An 11,557-nucleotide genomic window follows, 5' to 3' on the forward strand; every position below is an offset into this window, starting at 1 on the left:
ATGATCCCTTGGAATGAGAAGATCAGTCTCTAAGCCAGCACCTGCTTTACCACCACGCAACTTATCTCCATCATGAGGCAGGTGTCCAGTTCATTCCACCTGACAAACACATTAAGGAAATCATGCAAACACAACATTGTAAATCAACCATACTTCAATAAAAACACATTTTTAAAATTAAATTTAAAAAGAAACGCATACCTACCCTCCAGCTAGCCACCCCCAACCCTATCCAGGAATCCCAAGTCTCACCAATTACCTGTGTCCGCCCTGTCTCCTCCCCCATCCCATCCTAGCTCTGAGAGTCAGACTTCTGGCCAGGACCCCAAAGACCTATCTGCAACTCCCCAACTCCAAGGGGGCTCCAACAAGGCAGAGCAGTAATGAGATGGAAGATTGGGGCTAATCCTAGGCCAAATGAGGGTCTAATTCGTGCTGTAAAAATCTGTCAGCTGCTAGTTAACAGTTCCTCTGGCCCTGAGCTTGAGGGGAGGGGAAGGCCTCTGCTCACAGGAGCATTTGGGCCTGTACCTAGGGTGTTGTTTTTCTCTCTTTTCCTTGTTTTTTCGTTTTTTGGAATGTGAATATAAACTTTATGGAGGGGCCTGGTCTCTGTTCACACCGGGTGCTAATAGCCCACAGCTGAAAGCAGAGGTGCAGAGGGAAACGGGGAGGTGGAGCCCCCAGAAGGCGAGGGGAACCAGGAGGGGCGGCGGCGGGGCCAGTGGAGGGGCCCAGGAGGCGGTGGAAGGATATTTAATATTGAATTTGCTTTTTTTTTTTTTTAATGTGGAAACTTTTAGACACAAACCGGCCCTGTGTTTAAGTCATTAAAACATCTTTAAGCATTTTCTGGTTTGAGTTTGCTCCGCAGCCGTCCTGGTTCCTGGAATGTATTTTATTTTTCTTTTAAGTCGTGAAAGCAGAAGGAGAAGGGGGGGTGTGGCAGGGGGAAAAAGTGCATTTCCAACAGATTTTTCTTTTTCTTGTTCCTGGGGTGGGAAAGAGGGCGGAGAGTGAGAGAACAGGGCTCCCTGTGTCTGATCGTTAATCCCCAGGAACCCCGCTTGGCCTTTTAAAGCCGATGCACTTGCTGACTCGATATACAGATGAACACTCCAGGTCCTTGTCAGGGGCGTCGCCCACCCTCCCGAGGCCCGGGGAATCGCCAGGCCCTGGGTGTAAAGTCGCCCGACGTTGGGGGCGGCCGCGGAGCGGCGCGCAGTGGCCGGGGTGTCCCACCCGGCCCAGGGTCGCGGGCTCCTCTCCGCCCGGCGCACGACGGGATCTCACCCCCTTCCGCTTGGCACCCAAGCCCGGCGTCTGCCTCGGCAGCCTGGGCCCGGCGCCACACGAGGCGGGGACGGTGACTAATGCGACCGCCCGGAGGCCGGACGGAACGCGCACGTGGCGGCGAGAGCCTGAGGGGACGCCGCCACGCCCCGGCTGCCCTGACCTCGGGCGAAACCCTGATGTTCTCGCGCCAACGACTCTGGCGTCTCCAAGTTGGAGGCCTAGAATCCCGATCCCGGGGCCGCCGGGCTTGAGCCGGACTCAGGAGAGACGCAGCCAGGAGATCCTTTCCGGATATCCGCGCGGAAACTGCGCTTTCAGCCTCGAGGGTACAGGCCCGGAGCGCCGCTGGGACTTCAGTGGAGTCCCCAGGCCACGTCTCAAAAGTAGGGCAGTTACCCTGGCACTACTCTGTCTCATGCCTGGGCAGAGGATGGGCAGCCCGGGGACAGAACCCTGCACGAGCACGCAGGAGGTGCCCTCTAAATGCAGAGTTGGAGTTCTTCCATCAGCGGCGCGTCAGTTTCATGGCCCCCAGAGTCCCAGCCTCACTTCCCGCCCTTCTGGGATCCCCTGCCCCTGCTAAATCTCTGTTTTTCTGTTTGAACACTGGGGAGGTCCAAACACCTTTAGGGGAGGGAGGAATGCTCAGTTTTCCGGAAAGGGTTCATTTTTCTCAAGATCGTAAAATAGGACGGAGGTGCGTCTAAGAGATTGGGCTGGTAGAACCGAGGCTCGAGTGGGAAGTTCAAAGAGTGTGCTGGGGAGTGTGTGTGTGTGTGTGTGTGTGTGTGTGTGTGTGTGTGTGTGTGTGTGTGTCTCCCCGCGTGCGCGCATGCACTAAGAGGCACACACATTAGGAAAATTCTTCGTCTGGGAAAATGCTCTTGTAAGGTGATCCGCCTTCTACCCAAGTGGCAAAGAGGCCGCTGGGCACAGATGGCGAGTCTACCTGCTCCTGAGGGCTTCCCTCCCACCTCAGACCTTGACTTTCAGGCAGGCCAGACAGCTGGCTGGCATAGAGTTCAGGGAGAGTCTAGGGGCAAAGAGGAGACATGTTAGACCCCGAGTACCCCCTCTCACAGAGCCTAGTACCATGCCACTTCAGAGCCTCCTGATGCCACCATGCGTCTCAGATGCAGAGGGTACCCAGCCTTGGAGAGTCTGAGAGGTGCTGGTGGATAGAGGGCTTGCCCTTTGTGAAAGCTGGGAACTTGAAAGAACAGCCCAGAACTGGATTCATTTCTCCTTCACTACCCAGCAGCCTCCCAGGATGTCTGGAACTGTGCAAGGGTCAGAGGATGAACTGGGTTGTCCAGAAATTTGCACCCTATAAGGGGGAGGAAGATGAAGTCAAATGTAAGCCCGGAGAAAGCGTGTTGCCCTGGTTATCTCAATGCCTGACGTTCGAATCCTAACCCGGAGTTACCTATGTCCTTATCAGGATGGAACTCCTGCTTTGGGGATTTTGTCCTAAAACTAGAAGATCTTTACAAGTCAGGAAACTAAAGTTCCATGGGTCCCTGATGGCCCCATACCAAGACATGAACTCAGGCCCAGGCCATCCTCATACCTCCACCATGAAGGCTGGGTTTCTGGCCTCTGCTGTTTGTAGCCGAGTCCCTAGGTGCATGGCTGGCACTCCTGCCTGCCCAGCAAAACCCTGCTTACTACCTGCTCCCCACCCCCAGCTTCCTTTTAGGGGAGCTCTACTTTCTAAAAGAGCCTCCTGCTCTCCTCTCCCTGGGGATAGGGGACAAAGAGTGAGTCGTCTAGTCTCAGTGTAGGGCACACAGAGTGAGGCCGAGCACCTCTTTGGCAGTGCACTGTGGGTTCCCTGAGTGGGGTAGCGGGACCTGGTGGATGCTTTCTGCAGGACCCAGTGCACTCAGCCCGCTGCGTGCCCTCCTGGGAAGGGCGATTCCAGCCAACCCTATGTGCCCTGCGCTGCAGATTCCAGGGCCCCTGGAGGTGCAAGCCTTTCTGCCTTTGGGATGCTGTTCTATGCTGCAAATGGGCAGGCCCTGGCAGTAATTTGGCTCTTAAAATTGGTGCCACAGAAACAGCTGAGAGCTGGCAAGGCCAGTGCCCCCGGGGGTCAGCGTCTGTCAGTCCACATTAGGATATGCAAAGCCGAGGCACCCGCGCAGCCGCGGTAGCCCTTGGCCCTGTGCCCAATTGATGTCAAAAGTTTGATTGCGATAATTGCTACTGTCTAGGGAAGTGGCTTCCACACCCCAATGGGACAGACCAGGGTTTGCTGGCGCTTAGCCTCCGCTGGCCCCTGAGCATTTCCCCAACCCACGGCTCTTCTGCCTACTGTTCCCGGAGACATGGAGACATGCAGGTCTGGGACTCTAGTGGGACTCCTCATTCCTCCCTCCCTTTCCCTGAGAGGGTGGAGTGGGGAGGAGCGAGAAGATCTGCCCCCTTCCCCCACCAACACAAAGGGTACCTCCTCAGGGAGGGAGCAGGAGCAGGCAGGCTTGGGACTGCATGATTCACCCCAAGTCCCACATTTCCCACCACATCATAGTCGCAATAGCAATGACCGTCCTGACCATTATCTTGGCTGGCCTTGACCAAAGCCTGTGAAGTCAGTATTATTAAGTCCTGCTTTAGCGATGAGAAAACGGAGACCAAGGGGCTGGTCTGTGCATTTCAGGGTGTTTAGCAGCATCCCTGGCCTCTACCCACCAGTTGCTGATAGCACACACACATCCTCTTCCAGCTGTGATAACCACACATGCCCCCAGAGATTGTCAAGTGTCCCCAAGGACAAGGGGAACAAACCATCCTCAGTTGAGAGTCACTGGTTCCAGTTAGACCCCCATGGTAAGGAAGCCACATGTCAGAGAAGTGAGCTCAGTTCAATTCATTCAAAGAAAAATTTCCGCGTCACCTGACGCTGTAGGAGAAAGACCCGAGGCCCAGGTTGGTAGGGGCTGCAGAGAAGACTAGAGAACCCCTCCTGCTCTCAAAGCTTAGCTCGGTGGTTAAACACACAGAGTTGGCAGTCAGACTGCCTGGGTTTGAATCTCAGCTGCCATTTACTAAGTGAATATCTGTGCCTCAGTTTTCCCATCTGTAAAATGAAGGTAATAGTAGTAACCACCTCCTAGGCTTATGATGAGGATTGAACAGCTAATGTTTAAAAGTATTTAGAACAGACCTGGCACCCAGTGAGGGCTCAATAAGTGTTAGTTAAATAAAATAGAAATAAAGCCCTTCTGTCTGTGTAGGGGGTGGGGCTGGGGGAAGGGATTCTTCCATGATTGCCAATTAGCACAATGCAGAGGCAGGAGTGGTGGAGGAAGCACGACTCCACCTGGGAGACAGGGGTGGCCTTAAGCGCAAGGCTGAGTCTTCAGAGAGAAGGAAGAGGTTTGGGCCTGGGGCCACACTAGGTTCTCCACCCTGATCAGTCACCAAGACAAAGCATATTTTACCTGGATGAAGGAGTAGGAGCAGGGCAGGTGATGCTCCTGAGGGCAGCCTGTTTAAAAGCCAAAATGAATAGCAGCCTCCTCCAGGAAGTCTTCTCTGACCCCTTGGCCTTTCAAAATGTCCCCTCTCCTCTGAGTATCTGCAATTGCTGGCTCTGCTCATTGGATGTGTCATCAAGTAAACTCTTGTATTGTCATTCTTCTTAGCTCCCTCTTTTGTGCCAGGAATATGCAAGCACTGTTGTTATATTTCAGAAGGATTCTATCATTTATTATTATTACTATTATCATTATGAATTAGACTATATGCTAATCACTTATTGCACTATTTCATTTAATCCTTGCACGACTTTTTCTGTCCATTGTATAGAAGTTGAGAGCATGAGCTTTGCAGTTCAAATTCATCTCTAATGCTTACCAGCTATGTAAACTGAATGTATGCAACCCCACCCCCAGCCTCAGTTGCCTTATCTATAAAATGGGCTTAATAAAACCTACCTCCCAAGATGACTGTGAGCATCAAATGAGCTAGTGGATGTGAAGTACTAAACATAATTCTTAGACCATGATACAAGTACTAGTAGAAACTTGCTAGGTTCTTTATTTTTTTTAAATAACAACAACGACAATGGTTAACATGTATTGCTATTTGCCTCTATTTTCTTAACTTGTCTGGATTGGGAAGGGTTTGGAGCCAAGGTTTCTGGAACATGGAGAACTAGGGTTAGGGGGCAGAGGGAGCAATCTGCCTCAGGTGCAGTCAAAGAAAATATTCATTGTCTGCAGAGAATTTTAAAACAATAATAAAATTGATTAGAAGTCAATCTGCTTTTTTCTTATCACCATGCACCAGCAATTCTGTGTCTGTGATAAAATATCCCTCCCTTGGGGAAAAAAAAAATCCCTTCTGCTCTGCTAAGTTCTAAGCAATTACTGTGGTTACTTTTGAGTTTTAATAATATAGACATGAGCTTCAAATGTGAGGCTCTCTGTTACTTAGTCTTTCATAAAGATTGTACATGATAGTTCATTTGAAGAACTCTCCTGGATACAGTCAGCCTGGAACACACAGAACTCGCTACACTCTTCACTCTGAGAATAAGTTTGTAACAATTCAGAGTCATTAGTGCAGGCTTCAGTCACAGTGCGTGTCTCAACACCTGCAGTTCTGTACATCCCTGCGTTTAAACGGCGGATTCAAAAATAAACCATGACATGCAGTGATTGCAAAGACAAAGTCACAGGCTCCATCCCGCCATTCTCCATGCAAATCATCCTTGCAACTTGCAGACTTCACTTTTTGGGGATTTCTACTTTATGTGTTTCTTCCCCTCCCCCCAAAAGCCATTAATATAATTTTTAAAGTATTAATCAATTATTTTTGTCTTTTCTGTAGTGTAATACTCATTTTATTTATTACATATTGATTGGTATGATTAGACAAGGTTTAGTAAAATAACATTTTCACTGGGGTTTTTTTGGCCATTATTATTTGTTATTTATCATTTATTATGACAGTAATTGTGTTACATGTAGGGGTGTTTAAAATGATTCACTTGGGGTATCTAATAATTGGGTACCCCACTGGTCTGGAAAAGGCACCTCACAAGGCCACCACTACCTGGACCCTCATGGAACGCCCCTCACCCAGGGGCTGGCAGGCAGCCCAGTGTGCAGCGTGGACTGTGCTTCCCTCCCATCTGCCTTCCCAAGGCTTCTTCTGTAGCAGCCACATGCTGCTCCGATCCCCATCTCCTCTGTCCTGTCCTCTAGCTCAGTCCTGGCTGTGACTGGGTAGACAGGCTCCCAGAGGAGCTGATGTGTGACCTCAGAGTCAGGCACACTTCAACACAGGCCACAGCCTCCAGCAGGACCCGGGAAAACATTGACTTCAGATCCTCAGCATATTGGGGAAAGTGAAGTCCAAAGAGAGGTGGTGCCCAGGGTGAGGTCACCCAGCTAGTCAGTGGGTCAGGGGGGAAACGGAACTCAGCATTCCTGGCCTCTAGGCTGGTGCCCTTCCACAACAACCCTCAGCCTCAGTCCACCTGGGATGCACTAATGGTGGGACTTTTGTCATCAGAGACTGACCAGGCTCTTTCTGACCAGGAGGGCTGTCCTGGGCCTCTTTCTGGCTCCAGAATAGCCAAGTCCCCCAGTCTGCCTTCCCTTCACCTAGTGGGAGCAGGGCCAAATGTGTGATGGAATTCTCTAGATCCAGGTCCTGTGACCTGCACCCTGGAGGCATTGGCCTTTCCAGGAGAAGCTGGGAGTGGCCTCAGCCCAGACCAAGGGTCTAGGACGGGTGGGGTTGGGGGAGAAGGCCCATGTGACCTTCATGGTGAGGATGCCCCTCTTTTTTCAGGAAAAGGCAAATCTGGGGTCCCTTCAAGGCAAAGACTTTCAGCATTTGTGAGTTCTACTTCCAGGAAGCCCACTTCCCTCCTCCCACCCGTTCTGCTGCTGCTGAGACGGCTGCTGTTCCCATTTCAACCAGCACCGGATCCATTAATAGCATCAATTTTATTTGCACCAGCCTTGGCTCCCTCCCCGCTCCCCAGGGGCACTCGATCCAGAATGCCAGGCCCTGCTTCCTTTTCTCCTGGAACACGCTGACTCCCTCCCTTGGGCGTCCGGGGAGTTGGCAGGATAATAACCTTAGAGAGGAAAACTCTCTTCTCCCTGCCTTCTAATCTTCAGTGCTCACCAAATTAGAAAAGGCATCAGAAACCCATCGGGCCGACTGCCGCAGGGATGTCATGCCATTAACCCCGGGCTGCCTCCTGCTGGAGTGGGCAACTGAGGAGGATGTTTCAGGCCCCTCAACCCTTTCTAGCCCCCAACTCTAAGCAGGAACAGAACCCACCTTCACCTCTACTTCCCCATCCCCCATCGGGGCCTCTGTCACTTAGCATGAAACCCTACCCTATCCTCCTCATCCTTCCCATCCCCCTCCTATACCTCCATCCTCATTTTATCCCATCCTCAGCCCACCCCTGTCAGTTGGCATGGATCCCTAGGATAGCCAGAAGGGCCCTCGGGCTCCAAATAGTCCAAGCCCTCTTTTCACAGGGAAGACTGAGACCCAGGGAGGGGAGGGCTGTCGTCCTGCTCCTCCTTTAGGATGGAGCTCAGCTGGCTCCTCACTGGTCCATCCAGCAAAGATTGACTTTGTGCCAGGCCCCCTTTTAGGCACTGGGGATATAGCAATGGGAAAAACAAAGTCTAACCTATGTAGAGCTCATGATCCACTTCTTCCAGGAAGCTGCCCTGCATCCCTGAGATTGGGCCCCGTGTGCCATACCCAGGACCACAACTTCGGGTTGACTTGTCTGCCTCCCCGTTAGACTGAGCTCATCCTGGCAGCAGAACCACGTCCTGTTCAACTCTGCATCCCTAGCACCTGGGGCAGGGCCTGGAACATTTAAATGTGCAGTACATCTTTACTGAACAGTCATGACTAACACTTAGGTAGCACTTTCTCTGTACCAGCCACTAAGTGCTAAATGCTATCATTATTTCTGGTTTAGAAAAGGAAACTGACCAAGGTATCCAGCTAGCAAGCAATTCAAACCCAGGCAGTCTAGCTCCAGACCCCAAACTCCTAATGCCTTACTATGAAGGAAGGACAGAATGGCACCAATGATGGGGATGCCAGGCCTCTCTGGTCCCTTGTTCCCAAGCCTCAGGGTCAGAAAGTGCCAATCTCTGCAGCTGCAATTTCACCATCGATGCTTTGTTTTGTGACCTCCAAGGTGATGGGCGACACGCACAGCTCCTGACCTCTGTAAGAGCACCTCATTAAGCCTAGGAGCCAGGCTGGACCTGGCTGGGGTCCCCAGTGGCCCTCAGGTGCTTGTTTCTATCTCCCTGCCTGGGCGTCCTGCCATCCCAAATCCATGCCACCTCCTCTAGAAGGACTTCCTGTGTCTGCAGCACCAGCCAGAGCAGGAAAGGGTCTAAGCCAACCTAGTGCCACCGGTTTGGCTCAGCCTGGTTGTTCTCTCCAATGGCCTAGGGCTGGGCCCATAGTACGTGCTAAGTATGTGTTGGTTGGTTGTTTACTGACTGTTTCTCCTTGGGTGGGGTAGTGCAAAGCCAGGGCTGAATTCTAGCCCCAGCCCTGCTATAACGCACTGTGAGACCCAGGGCCAGTCACCCCCTCTCAGAGCCTCGGCCTCTTCCTATACTTTGAAGGGTTGGACTGAATGGTCTCTGGGTTACTCTCCTCTGTCAAATTCTAGATTCAACTGTAAGCCTTCCCTTTATGGGTCAGCCTCAAGCAGACTCTCCTTCCTGGATCCTGGGTAAGGCTTGTTGGTTGAGAAAGGTGATCACATGAGGAGTATCCACAAAAAGGCCTACAGAGGACGTATCATCTTCAGGAAGGGACTGGGCAACCTCTAGGAAAGATATTTCCATAGAATCTGGGAGGTAGGAACAAGAAGCAGGAATAACACTGCACCCTTGCCCTGTGCCTAAGGCTCTGCTGTGGGCACCCTATGCGTTTCCTTGTATTCAATGCTCACAGCCTCCCCACAGTGAGTGTTCTTGTGCCCATTTTACAGATGAGGAAACGGAGGCTCCTCTCCAAAATCACACAGCATGTGAATGCCTGAGGGAGGAATGGGGCAGGTCTGTTGGACTTCAGAACCACCTTTTGTTTTGTTTTGTTTTTGAAGGAGGAGGTAATTAGGTTTATTAATTAATTTATTTTTAATGGAGGTACTGGGGATTAAACCCAGAACCTCGTATATGCTAAACACATGCTCTATCACTGGGCTATACCCTCTCCCCCGTTTGACTGCAAAGATCAGCCCGTGGCACAGGGCTGCATCCTCCAGCAGCCCTGCTCTGTGTGTGCCTGGACTGTGTCCTGTTCCCATGCTGTGAGTGCACAGCATCCAGGTGTGTGCATGGTGGCAGGGAGGGTGTGCACAGGACTATCGGGCTCACACTCTGTCTGGAGAGCCACAGCTGATCGTGTGTGTGCATGACAGAGAACACAAGTGAGCTGGGGGAAGACTGGGAACCCAAAGGGGGAAGAAAGAAAGAAAGGAACAGCTGAAAGAACAGAGGGAGGGAGTTCACACGCAGAGTAACGAGGGTGGCAATAATAACAATAATAAAAACAAGGGTAGCACAAACCTTCCTTTTTTTTCCAGGGGGAATGTGAGCTTCAGCAGGGCTGAGGGGATTAATCTCTTAAAAAATAAGTGCCGTGTGAGGAGACAGGCAGTGATTAAGGTTTTAACTGATCAGTCTGCATCTGACAGTGAACCAGCTATTATCTTAACGGAATCAAACGAACATTCAAAGCCTTGCTCAGCCCCAAACATGAAAGGAGATGTCATCTGCTGGCAGCTGGCAAGCCGCAGGGGGAGCCGAAGGGGAGAGAGGAATAGAGCGAGAGGAGAAGAGAGGGAGGGAGAGAGAGAGTGTCGCAGGGAGGGAGGAGGGAAGTTGAAGAAGAGGAGTGACTGCGGTGGGAGAGCTTTGGTGGTGCCCGGCCCCCGCTGCCCCACTTCCTCCTCCCCATCACTTGGCACAGCCAGATCCTGTTGGAAAGCGCAGGTATCACCTTCAGGGCTCCCCACTTCCCGAAGGATGAAGATGGGACATGACGGAGCGGAGACCGGGGCTGGGCTGCCAGGCTCTAGCTGGAGACTTGTTTCCGGGAGAGTGGACACCAGGACTCCGACCCCTCCCCTTCTCCCACAGTCCCAGCATGTTGAAGGTTCATTCGATTTTTCTTAAAGAAATGAAAGAAAAGGAATAAGAAAAAGAAACAAGACGGAAAAGAGAGAAAATGGCTTTGTTAGGCACTTTGGTTCATTTTCTTGTTTCATTCTCCCAACGACTCAACAATAAACGTCACAATCTGGACAAGGAAATACAGAAACCAGAGAGGTGAAGCTGCATCTTGCTGCAGATCCCACAGCTGGAAAGAGGTGTTTGAACCCAGGTCTCTCTGGCTCCAATTTCTCTGCACTTCTCACCAGAAAGGGAGACAGAAGAGCAGGCACAAAACCACAAAGCTCCAGGGCAAACCAGGGAGGGGGCTTCCCTTCTGGCACGTGATGCCTGGATATTAAGCCAAAGATGCTCCCTTCCCATCCCACTCTCCCAGAGCAAGGGTGCTGGGTGGGGAGGAGCCCAGATTCGGCTTGCCCCCAAGCCCCTGGGCCTGGACCAGTGCCTGCAGCACCGTGTGTGCTCATTAAGTGTTTGCTGGGGGAGAAGCAGAGGGAAGGGTGTAGACACAAGGCAAGTTGAGCAGAGGCAAGATGGGGAGAGTGAGCTGGTTGGTTCCCCCACCCCCTCGTGTCGGGCCCTGAATGCAGGAGAGGCCTGAGCCCAGGAGGGCTCCTCCTCACCGTCAGAGCCACCAGCCACAGGACTACCACCTGTGGCTCAGCACGGGTATGCGAGCTTGGGAAAGAGAGAAAGAAAAAAACACTGGAAGAGAAAGATTGAGAAAGAGAGAGAGAAAGAGAGGAAAATATCCAAAAAATCAGAAAAACTGACACGCACAGGCCCGGTGCATGGGACAGTTTATTTGCTAATGTGGAGCTGATCCTCTAACCCCACTTCTCTCTTTCCCTTACTGACTCTCTCACCCACTTGAGGAGACATCTGTTTCCCAGAGAAAATAGACATATGGTCCCCCGTCTTCCCGCTTTGTAACACACTCACAGTCTCTCTCTCACACACAGACACACACAACAAATACACACACTCTCACACACACAGACAACAAATACACACTCTCCTACACATACAGTCCCACACACACACAAACACACACAGACACACAG

This window comes from Camelus bactrianus, chromosome 20, assembly GCF_048773025.1.
Source record: "Camelus bactrianus isolate YW-2024 breed Bactrian camel chromosome 20, ASM4877302v1, whole genome shotgun sequence".
Lineage (NCBI taxonomy): Eukaryota > Metazoa > Chordata > Mammalia > Artiodactyla > Camelidae > Camelus > Camelus bactrianus.